General features: G+C 31.5%; 1 long non-coding RNA gene across 1 annotated transcript; it reads right to left on the reverse strand.

Moving 5' to 3' along the window:
* Positions 1-365: 365 nt before the first annotated feature.
* On the reverse strand, positions 366-8,675 carry LOC143049171 (uncharacterized). Its single transcript, XR_012970102.1, has 4 exons — positions 8,611-8,675; positions 7,793-7,903; positions 6,536-6,611; positions 366-619 (listed from the first exon to the last, which is right to left on the reverse strand). It is a non-coding gene; the product is annotated as an uncharacterized LOC143049171 (long non-coding RNA).
* Between the last annotated feature and the right edge of the window lie 4,781 nt (positions 8,676-13,456).

Consider the following 13,456-nt stretch of genomic DNA (forward strand, 5'->3'; position numbering starts at 1 on the left):
GCTATATAACCAGTGTAATTTTTCTGATAAAACGGTTGGTTCTAAATTTTTAAAATTTTTATATTTTTGTCAAGGCGTCAAAGTAAAGACTTTGTCAAAATTTTAAGAAAATTAAACGAGCCAAATTAATTTCAGTCAAAGTGTTGGGTACCACCTTAATTATGCGAAAAACTATTATTTCTCGAAATTATTTCAGGCTTTGATCTTCTCCCATATGTACAGAATATACTAAATACACTGTAAATACGCAGGTTCAAAGCTTACTACTATATAAATACTTTAAGACAGATTAATAATATATGCATCCTATTAGTCAATGGTAGGATCTTGGTTCTTTCTTTTAACATAGACGAATTAATCGTTTTTATAGAGCACTCTCCCCTTCTTGGATGATTGACATATCAATATGTACAGACTGTGTTTTATTCTGGTCAGAGATTGAAGTGGTTTCTACAATTTCATTTAAGCTCACATCAGTTTGGTTCTCTATAGCTCTGTCACGTCTTGTTATGATTCTTAGAAGAAAGAAACTCAGTTCTAGCAACTCGCCAATGCTAATAGCGGACATTCCAATCCATAGACCAAGAGCTCCTCCTATGTTCGACAAAAAGTTCTCAAACTGAAAGTGATAAACAGTTAAGTAAGAAAACACAGTTTATTTATTAAAATGTTCGAAAGGTATATTTATCATACTTCAAATCGCAAACAAAATATTCATATCTTCAATAAGAATTTAATAAAAATAAAGAAGGAAATTATGTATCAAATGATTTACAACTTATTCTCAATCTAGAAAAAAAAACACAATAGACTTTTTCATAGTTATACACCTTTGCTGAATTATGAAAATCTGCTTTGTATAGAATAAATAGCATAACAGCGTATATAGATAGCTTTTTATATCACAAGTACAAAAAGGGCTATCTAATGTATAATTTTGTTCAATTTTAAGGATCATAAACTTGACAGATGCACATCATTTGAGAAATGTTTAACCTCGCCACATTCTGTATGTATGTGCCTGTTCCGAGTGAGAAGCCTGTAATTCCTTGGTTGTCGTTTGTTGCTGTGTTACATATTTGTTTTTCGTTAACTTTTCTTTTACATAAATTACCCGTTAGTTCTCTCGTTTAAGGGGGTACAGAACACCTAAGATAAGATAACTCTTACTCATAGTCCGATTCATTGCTACGTTTTAAAATCATGTGCAATATGCAAGCTTTTAAAAGATCATGATCAGAATGTTTACATTATTGCTAAGAGCAGCTGTACACCTATTGTTATTCATTTAATCATTTAATCCATTTAAAGTTACTTATTTTCAATAAATGAATCTTCAAAGAGAAATAAAAGGGAAATTTCAGAGTGAAAAAAAATACCAAAAGAAAACCAGGAAGTTAGAAAAGTAGGGAAACAGAAAGGACCATAACTGTATTCGTTTTTTACTTGCCAATGCCTATAGGTCTTACATAAAATAAAATATAGTACAAAAAGTCAAAAGTTTAAGGATGATACCATTTGATTTTATGGGGGGAGGGCTAGAATTAAAAATGTTGTCCTGCATTTTTTTAATCATTTGAAAAGGGGGGGATTGCACCAGGATATTTTTTTTAAGCTCGGGATTTCGGGATAAGGGAATTCTTTTTTTCGAACTTCGGAATAGCGGGATTTAAATTTATTAAAACTCGGGATTTCGTGTTTTTAGCGCGGGATTTCGGGATCAGGACCCCTTCTACCTACCCTCCCTCATTTGACATCATTGTCCTGAATTTTAATTTTTCATTCTTTAGGGAACTGTAATTTTCATTAGTTTATCCTGAAATTGTTTACATAGATTGTAATCTGCTTGTTATGCCGAATTACTGTTGCTGTTTTTGTTTGCTCAAATGCGTGTCTTGCCTTTTTTCAAATTTCATCTAAGCCTCTGACAATAAAATGTTAACTAAATAAATAAATAAACCATGGACAATTATACAATGCTTCTGTTCGTAGATCTTCGTACAAAATTGATTAAAATCAAAACTGAATGGACTCCACAATACTTTTTTTTTAAACCATACATGTAGTTTTTAATGAAATATGGGCTTAGTAATTTATATACGTATAGTAACGTTAAATAGGTTATGAATAATTTATAATTTTAAAATTTCTGGCATATATTTTTGAAGTGCAATTGAATATTTTATTACATGATTTATATTCATGTAAAAAGTGAAAAGATACCGAGGAGGACAATCAACCACCAGTGCAGCATTAACATGTCATGGAACAAAGACGAGAAGAAAAAAACATCTTATTCAGTCCAATAGACAATACACACATGTATGCACTTTCATATTCATCTGAATAAAAAAAAAAAAAATACATCTTTCTAGCATCTTTTTTCAACCTTTATCCTGACAATTTATTTTAAGTGTAGAAAATAAACGGGTGTCTTCTATTCCGTCCGCAATTTTAGGGAAAGAAAAGTCTATATTTAGAATCGTGGTTGAAACTGAAACTATACACGAATGATATAAATAGAACATGTTATTTTTGCATTATCAATGAATTTCGAAGGGATGGCAAAATTTGTTATTTTTCTTTTATTGTGCTCTTGTCATGTTTGCGTACCTTTCCGATTTTTTTTTTATCAAATGCAATTTTGAAATAAATATAAAAAAGAAAGTGTGGTGTTATATTGCAAGTGACAATTGATTTTTTTTCTTCTCAAGTCTCAATTCAAGATTATTACTGAATAGAGTAATCGTTCTCTTTAATAACAAGGGGCCCAAAAAAATAATGTGAAACTTGTAACTGTCGTGCTTTTAACTAAAAACCAGTTGTATCTTATTTTCATAACCTCTGCAGAAATACTAAAAAAGTTCTATGTTAAATGAACTTGATTTCACAGTATAACATGTAACTATAAGGATTTTGCACAATCAGCTATATTTCATCTCTCATGAGCCGTCATTCTTTGCACGAATAGTTTTGTTCTTAAGTTTTGAATTGTATAATTTTGTATTTTTGAATCTGTAGACCAATAAATTGAAAATCTTGCTCATGTAAAACATCTGCCAACTTTAAAGCTTTTCCCTATGTATCATAGGTTTTTTGACGTGTCAAATCAAAAATCAGTTACATCCTTTTTTGCCCCTGCAACTGAATGTCAAAAGGGGGGGGTATTGTTTTACCCCTGTTCGTCTGTCCTTCCGTCCGTCCCATTATTGGTATATATTTGGCATAACTCCTCCTACTGTTTGATTACTAGGAAATTTTCACCTGTCTGTTGAGTAGTAAAGAACGTACAGTGCACGCTTCAATAGAAACTATTCCTTTTTCAAACAATTTTATGAGACAACATTTCCCTTTTCAAACAATTTTATGAGACAACATGTCCATTATGTATTCCGTGTTCATGGAATGGATTGCCATGTCATAAAATGTGTCTTATTGTTGTATGGTCGATTAAAGCTTGTGTAATATGATTTTTTAAAATAAATATGAATTCATAACTACATAAAAGTCATGGCCCATACAAGTGTTTCTTACAAAAAAACACAATTATCATCATCGGGGTCAACCTTCAAGGTCACATGAAGGTCAAAATTTTAAGAAGGCACACTACCTCATGATGATACATCCACATGATAAAGATGTAAGACCTAGGTCAAGGGCGAAGAAGTTATGGCCTACATGATTGTGTTTTTCATGAAAAAACAACATAAAGTTGACCTTGAGGTCACATTTGAAGGTAACAATAAGGTCATTATGATGCAAGACACTTAACTCTGTGATGATACATCCACATGCCAAATATCTACATGATCTAAGGCCTAGTTCAAAAGACGCAAATATAAATATGACCATTATGTACTTTTTGAATAGATTTTGCCCTTATTTAATGAACCAATTTGAGGGTGGGGGGTACTTTAAACTTAAATACCAAAAAATCTAACGGTTAAATTTAAAAAAAAAATTGCAAGAACAACCGACTAGTATAGCACTCCAAATTCTTAGTTTTTTGAAAAAATTAAACGACACATTTTTTTCCAAAAAAAAATTCTTCAAATACTAGAAGCACAGCATTCACTTTTCGGGGGTGATTCTAACACTCCTTATTAAATTTTGGGCAAAATTTTAAATCTAGAATAAAAAACTTACAAGAAAAGGGTATTAGTGACCTAATATTTACCTCAGCTATCATTATTAGCTATGCTATTGTCAATTTAAGATTAAGTTTTAAATATTTCAACATATTTAACCCCATACCCATATTTCAGAAACTTCCAATTTTGGCCGATTCTAGTATGTAAAAGATGCTATATTTGAGTTGCCAAATCTTTTAAACCTATGGTTCAAATCTTTTAAAATTTTTACAAGATGTTTAGGTTGGCCTAGTTTATCAATGAAAAAAAATTAAGAAAAATTAAACGACAGGAATTTTTTGGGGTATAGTGTTGGGTACCCCCTTAAATTGTTTTACGTTTGTTATTTCGAATTTTATAGCTCAACATAGTCTTTGCTCCTTGTTGGAGACCGTATAGTGAACTATAGTTGTTAATTTCTGTGTCATTTGGTCTCTTGTAAAAAGTTGTCTCATTGGCAAACATAGTTTTAACCACATCTTCTTTTCATAACTACCGAGGATTCATTTATTTTTTGTGTATACAAATTTTCGTGAAATGCTAAAAAAAAATATTTTCGTGGAAAGTTGATTTCGTTGATTTGCCAAAGTCTGCATACAAGCATATTGAATATTTGTAATTCGCCGAAACTTAAAATTTGAGGTTTACCTTTACTCACGAAATCAACGAAAACTGGCATACCACGAATAATAATGACTCCGAAGTGTATCACAATATTCGATTTCTTTAATATTTCTTAATCAATGTTGCTAATAGCTAACCATCTTTGTACATTGCACATACTTAAAACCAAGAAAAATTCTTGAATTCAATTAAAGTAGCACAATACAAAAGCAACTAGATTTTATTAAAATTGCACTTACAGCTGTCTTTGTTGCTTTTTAATATTCAGAAACCACAGAAGAAAAATGAATTAAATATCTTGAACTGTTAATGAGTTTTGACAAAATAAACAAAAACTCGTGTCTGACTGATACAAGATCAGAACATGTGGGAACTACGTTGTTGCTTATCAATAGAATCATTTGATAGCTTTATGACCACAGACCAGAAATTATAGTAACAGCCATACGAAGGAAATGGATTTGGGATTTATGGATAAAAGATTACACTGAATTCAAAATAAAAATATATTTCTGTAGTGGAGCTGAATAGCCAAAAAACAAAACAACTATTTTTTGCGATATATAAGGAATCAAAATATAAATGTCTTTGAACAGATATTTAACAATTATAATTGTACACCATTAATGTTGATGATGGTTATATTACAATTTATACTGCAGCTGTGCTATTTGAGCAGTCAAATTGCATTGACCGTATATTCATATGTGATATACAGTCACTGACCGTATATCACCTTGTTTATGACGTTGACAATATGTTTCATTAGAGTTTTATTTATGACGTCAATAAAACATACAGGTTCGCGAAAATTTTACGTCTTTTAAAATTAAGAAAGGATGGTTTTTACCCTAAATTCTTCATTTAGAACAGTTATAAGAGTTGCAGTATATAAAGAATAATCATACATTGTCTCGAAATATCAATGTCTCGCTTTCTACCTGTTTCTAAGCCTTGTACAAATAACATTGATATTTCGAGACAATGTATGGTTATTCTATATTTCTTGAGGAGAATGTTTAAATATGAAATCTTTTTAAAAGACAATCTACTTTGGGTTAACACCTTATCATCATTTGTATACAGTTATTATTCTATAAATCCCACATAAGAATCCTCTACACTGACCAACTGATCATTTTGTGAAAACATTTGTGAAAATGTTAAAAACAAAATATTTTGTTAATGAGGTTGTTAATTAGAACCCCGCTCAAAGCAAGGTGTGTTCGAATCCTATCTTAGGAGGTAGGCGATAGACATCAAAGGGACATCCAAACTCATTAGTCGAAAACTAATAAAACATTAAACAGACCGCGCAATGACTAAAAAAGAACAAGACCAACAGACAAACAGTACTACACAAGACACAACATAGAAAACTAAAGATTGAACAACATGAACCCCACATAAAACTCGGGATGATCGCAGGTGCATTGGATGGGTAAGCAGATCCTACTCCACTTGTGGCACCAATCGTGTTTGATCATTTTAGTACAAACCCGGTAATAAGTCTAATTCGGTAGATCACATTCGGGAAAAGGGGACGGGATTGGAGTTTCGACATTAGGAACATATTATCCTTGTAATGAATAGTTTTAAAACAAGGATAACGAGGGGTTGATCGTTCTGTCAAGCAAATCTTTCAAACAATTAGCTGTGATACCCAAAGTCGTTGAACGTATGAGTAACTAACAACAAATTAACAAACAGACGAAAGAACGAGCCCTTCGAAAATTTCACAATAGCATATTACTGTTGAATTAATTTGAAAAATTCCATACCGTGATAGATGGTATTTCTTCTGTAACTTCTTCAAATAAGGACGAAAAGTATATGTTGACTTGCAACAAACTGTCACTACAAAACAGAAAGCTTAAACGCAATTGTGCATAGGATATCGGATACGACATGCAGACGATGATGCGATCAACAATTCGTAAACTTTTAATTCTACATTACAACTATAAAAGGAAGCATTAAGAACATACAAGATAGATAATTTTGATTTTTTTATGCATTTGGTCATCTTTTGAATTAGATTACTTTTCATAAAGGCAATTAAAATAAGTTTAGGTCTGCGCGAAGGTATATTCAACAATGTGTATCGTTTCATTATGATGATAGCAGAGATCTGATACTATTTATCATAAACTAGTACATCGATAATCTGTCAATCAACGTGTTGCTTCTCGACGCGATCACGATTTGGTCATCAGTTATAGTTATAAAAAATACCAGGCATATTATTTGAAACGCCAGAAGCGCATTTCGTCTATGTAAGAATTATCAGTGCCGTTCAGTTCAAATGACATATCAATTTTACAGATGCTAACGGAATTGTTCTACTTGTCGTAACCAAACACCTGTCTGAGTTAGTTTGTAACCCGGATTTGTTTTTCTCTCAATCGATTTATGACTTTCGAACAGCGGTATACTACTGTTGCTTTGATTTTTCTATAATTGTAAATTACCGAATGTGTCTTATCATCGTTGTTTTATTGAAGCATCTGGGTTTTACATATCTCAATAAATATGTAACTTGCGACAGGTTCGAGGCATACGGACTTCATTTTTATTGTTGTGCTACTTACATAAAAGCGGCTCCAGTGAAGGTTATGCAATAATGACTAAAATCGAAACTTTAATAGTTTGACTATCACCATCACAAATTGGCAGACCAATACAACGCCTCCAATTCTAAAAGGTGGCATAGGTCTTATGATACGACAACATTCATCCTTTTTTTTTCAATTACGGAATATGTCCTATTCTCTATTGTGACTTTATAGCAGCTACTTTCCCTGGTTTTACATTCATCAAAAATGCATAAATAGTTATCAAAGGTACCAGGCTTATACTTTGAAACGCCAGACGCGCGTTGTGTCTACATAAGACTCATTAGTGACGCTCAGAACAAAAATAGTTATAAAGCCAAACAAGTATAAAGTTGAAGAGCATTGAGGACCCAAAATTCCAAAAAAGTTGTGCCAAATTTGTAAACAAAAATGTGTTTGGTTATATAATACAATGTACGTTACCTAGTATTTGATAATGACAGTCCTTTGCTTTTCAACATTTTGTCCAGTAAACTTTCATAGTTTTTGGCTGGCCACCTACTTGTGTGAAATGTTTTGATGTGCTGTTTTTCACTACAATATATTAAAAACAGAAGATTATGTCACAACAAACCAAAATCAGTAGGAATATCTGCAACACAAACAAATATTTTCGATCAAAATGTGACAAAGAACAAGAATATGTTTCTGAACAAATTCCACCGTTCGGTTATTTCTACCAATTACGGTTATGGTTTTTAAATGATTTCAAGATATTAAGGTTTTGGGCAAATAACATTAAACCGACAAAATTTGACGACTCACAGAGTGAGTTCCGAATAGATATTTCTGACACCAATATGAAGTGTAAACCGTAAAGCGCCAGGTCTTATGGTTGAGACTGTCACCAAACTGTGAGGTTTAGCTCTATAAAAGCAGGTTTAATGTACCAAGTCAGGAATATGACAGTTCTTGTCCATTCGTTTTTTATGTGTTTTATCAGTTGATTTTACCATGTGATTATGGACTTTCCGATTAGATTATCCTCTGAGTTCAGTATTTTTGTGATTTTACTTTTTTCAAGATGGGGTGGAAAATAGAATAAATGATAATGATAATCAGAAGAAATACAGAAAGGCATTACCCTTTTGGAAAAGGAAAGATGTTGATTAATAAAACCAAATTAAACAAGTAGGATTAAAAGAACAGCTTTCAGTTCAATACGCCGTTTCAAAGGCAATTCATTAACATCCATAGATTTATTGGCATTGCTGTTGGTGCTAAAAAAATCTCTTAGTTACCTGCACGGATAGTGGCATTTACATAACGTCAAATTTACACGAACATCAGCTACGCAGTCAGCGTCTACAAAAAAAAATGTCTTTTTAAAATTTTAAGATCCCTTTTAACCTTTTTAAAGGTAGTAGCACCACTACTAACCGTGTACGAAATAAGCCCCGCCTCCCTAGTAGCCTAATATAAAATACATGTATACAAGGTATCCACGCGGAAGTTTTTAACCAATCATATTCCTAGTAATGTATAGGAGGTAAAATAAACATAAGTATTCGTATAGGTACTCTGGTCGTACAATTTAAAGCTCATTAGCATTCTTTTATTCAGTTGATGTAAATTAATGAATTAGATTAAATGTGCATAGAAAGGAAAATCTAACATTTTGTAAACAAATGAAAAAGGGAAAAGCAACTCACATTGACCCACAAAACCATATAAACTTATTAACAACGCCGACATTAGCAACTTCGAATATGATGCATGCATATTAACACGAACGTCATTTAAACTCTGGTGGTTAATGTGTCCTTTGACAATCATACCGCATTTCGTTATTTCTATAGAAGTGTAAATATATTTTTCACAATAGAATGAAAATTACGTTGCATGCATGTGTAAACTCAAATAAGTTAATAGTTCCGGGGAATAAAGTTGTTTTAATTCACTTAACAACTTCATTAAACATTTATGAATGTCGTCAATATCACAAATTAAAGCAATATATGAAATATTTTTAAAAACTGGATAGCAGTCATTTTCACCTCTCAAGATCCGTGCGAGCAAAAATTGTTTTTATTCCCTTGATCAAGTAAAGAAAGGACGAAATCATGAAATGTTTAAGAGCACCATCCCCTTCCCCTTCCGCTTATAAAAATAAAACCAAGTCATAAAAATAAAGAAGAGGGCTAAAAATGATACTCTAAACCTCCAATGATCAAATTTACCTAATGCATTTGCAAGCTTTGTGCTTAAAAAAACAAATACGTAATTATATTTTGAAATTTACAGACCAAATTAGTTGGTACAAAATAAAGGCAATAGTAGTATACCTCTTTTCAAAAGTAATAAATCGATTGAGAGAAAACAAATTTAGGTTACAAACTAAACCCGAGGGAAAACATCAATTTTACGAGGAAAACAATGAAACAACAGAAACATAGGATTGCATAAAAAAATAACGACTATGCCAGATTCAAAAAACGAATTATCAGATTTATGAAAATCCAAGTTAATTTGAAAAAGTAATAACTAAATTTAAAGGTGACTATCTTTATTAAGTCCGAACTGAAAATTCTTGCATTTTTACCAATTACCTGAATTTTTATAAGATCAGTATACTATTGAGTTAGATGGGCTGATTCGGGTCAGTCAAGACTAGTTTTAAAAGTCAAGACTTAGTCTAGACAGGTCATTCTTGAGACGAGTTTTTAAACTGATTATATTTGTTTCATTTACGTTCCATACCGTAATATCCACAGGAGTACAAATAAGCCGAGTCATTAGACAAGATCCGCAGACAAGGGCACTTTTCTTTTACATTCCTTTCGACACACTCCTCGAAACAGGCCTATATATAAGATAATTGCGTCATATAATAAAAAAATAAACAATTCTTGTCTGAACAGTTTAAAAGGATTTGTTTTATAGTTATTAAATTTTTTATTATCATGTCGTAAAATGACAGGTAAAATTTTGTACTTTTTATTGAAAAGATCAACATATAAATAACAGTCTAAAGATATGTTAAACTTTGTATAAAACAAACAAACACATGAGTTGAAATAAATGAGTTATATCCATTAAATGCCACATATTAAAATAAATTCCATATAATAAATATTTTAGCAAAAAAATGCAATAAATGAAAAGTCTGCGAATCTGTTGCTTCGTCTTTAGCATCAAAACAAAGTCACGTCATATGTATACACTGAATGTCAAACATAATCACTAGACATATTTATTCTTATCGTAGCTTTAGAATGGTTTCAATATTGACAAATAGAAGATTTTAAGGCTCAGAATGTGACTTCCTGTTTAATTTTTGTGAAATTACATACGCCAAAAGTGTTCTTTTTAACGTGTATCTAGCCCGGTAATCACCCTGTACAAAGCCTCTGATTGAATGTTCTCATTTCAGTCGGAGGTTATTCGAATTAAGACATACCGCACAGCCAAACAGACGCCCCATTAGCAATAGTGTTACTACCGTAGCAATTATATGTCTATACCTTTGTTTCATCTCCTGGGTATGTTATATATGGATATATATGATAAACATTGAAGCACATAGTTAAATTGACACATTGTAAAAACATTTAAGTTATAAAACAACAACGACTAAAAGAAATAATCCACAATGCCTTCCAACATAAAAATGGTAGCATACGCTATAAATTTGTTACTTTGGGATTTCATAAGGCATATTTCGTTAAAAGTGACAAACAAAAAGGTAAAACATGCTACACAGAAGAACAAGTGGTCAGTATGCTGGAGTTTCTTATCGACAACATATTTGTTGAGTTTGGAGGTATATTTTCCAAAAAGTTGTCGGCATTCCTATGGGAACAAACTGTGCGCCTCTTCTTGCCGACCTCTTCTTATTTTATTATGAATCGGAGTTCCTCCAGACACTTGTCAAAAACAAGAAGATCAAAGAAGCCAGATTATTTAATTTCACTTTCAGAAATATTGATGATGTTCTTTCTATAAACAATCCGAACTTTTCTGATTGGGTTCCATTAATATATCCCACAGAACTAGAGATTAAAGAATCAACAGACACGGCTTCCTCCGCCTCATTTTTAGACTTACATCTCGAATTTGACGTACAGTCATCTCAGTACCAGAATCTTTGACAAACGAGACGATTTTAATTTTGAAATTATAAATTTCCCAACCTTAGTAGCAATATACCAACTTCGCCTGCATATGGGATATATATTTCCCAACTCATTCAATATTCAAGAGCTTGCAGCTTTTAAGAGTTATCAGTGTCTGAGTAGAAAATTGATGAAGTTCATCGGAAGGTACCAAGACCTTGTTGATAAATATTCTAAATCAACTTCACAAATAATACACGATGGTCTTGATGTATAGATTCTGCGTACTGATGTTGTTTCTCATCTTAACTTAGGTTTTATAGTTCTTTCATTTGTCCTTGTTCTATTCTTTTATTTGTCTTTATTAATATTACTTTAACTGTTAAGTCTGTTTTTTGTTATATCCTTATCACGTAACTTGTGCTTATGTATCCCATCATACTTTGAACGACAAAACTATTTTATGATGTGACTCTGTACCTATGTATCTTGTCATACTTTGAATGACAAAATTATTTAATTTATTAATATTACTTTTACAGTTATGTCTGTTTTCTGAGATACACATTTGACGTTACTCTGTACTTATGTATCTCATCATACTTTGAACCACACTATTATTTTATTTATTACTATTACTTTTACTGTTAAGTCTGTTTTTGTTATATCTATTTTACGTGACTGTATTTATGTATCCCGTCATATTTTGAACGACAAAATTATTTCATGTCTACCTGTGAGAATTTCAAACGCGCAATTTTACACCAGTACTTAAAACCCTCCATCCTTTATGGGTGCATTTTACATATATAGATAAATTAATTCGTATATTATAAACAAAATGAGGATGTTAAATTTGATGTATGCCTTTTTGTGCTTCTTCATTACATTTGTTGTTTTTATAGTAATTTAGATGATAACACAATGTTGACTGCTCTACCCCTATTTTTTTACCTTTTAACCTATTGTGTCCGTTTGTTTTGTTCACGCATCGGTGACAATATAATGGAATTTGATGCGACTGTCATACAAGTGAGAGGTTTAGATAGCTATAAAACCAGGTTCCATGCACCATTTTCTACATTTGAAAATGCCTGTACCAAGTCAGGAATATGACAGTTCTTGTCCATTCGTTTTTGATGCGTTTTGTTATTTGATTTTGCCATGTGATTATAGACTTTCCGAATTGATTTTCCTTTGAGTTCAGTATTTTTGTGATTTTACTTTTTAATATTGAAATGAAATATCATCTTGAGTTTTTTTGAGATACTTTTTAATGAACGTTTATATTATTGTATGTATATTGCCATATGGTTTTTTTTCTTACAACTTTTCACATTCATCTGGTTACTTTTCCAATGACATATACAATATAAAATTATTCTGGGCCTGGTTTTCGAAAGTATCTTACGACTAATTAAGACATGTCTTATGATGGTCTTAGGACATGTCATAGTCGTAAGATATGTTTTCGAAAGTGTCCCAAGTAACGATTTGTCATAACTTTTGTCGTAAACTTAAGACCCCTCGCAACATGACTTATGATGGTCTTATGATTGTGAACTAAAAGTTTAATTACTTTTCATGTATTATTTAATGTTAATTGCAATAAAAATATTTTTTGTGTTTCTCAGTTAGCTAAATAGTAAAGATTTTATTTTTCTCAACCACGTGAATTAAAATTTGAATCTCCTGGGACATACGTTTTGGAATTTTTTTCTAACTCATGGTTTTGTATAAGAAATATACATATTATTTCGTTCCCAGTATATTCAATAGACTAAATACTATATTAACGTATGTGCACGGGCATTTCGTTAAGCGGGTACTCGATGTACCGAATCTAAAAAGTATTCACAGTTAAATAACAATGCATGAATGATAATGCACGAAGGCGAAGTTCAAGATTTATTGTTCAAGATTTATTATATATTACATACTAAATTTGAACAAAATTATTACAGTAACTCATATTTCAAATCCTTTTTGTAAAAAAATTCATGTTCATTATAATGAAAAAAATAAAATATTC

This window comes from Mytilus galloprovincialis, chromosome 10 (assembly GCF_965363235.1).
Source record: "Mytilus galloprovincialis chromosome 10, xbMytGall1.hap1.1, whole genome shotgun sequence".
Lineage (NCBI taxonomy): Eukaryota > Metazoa > Mollusca > Bivalvia > Mytilida > Mytilidae > Mytilus > Mytilus galloprovincialis.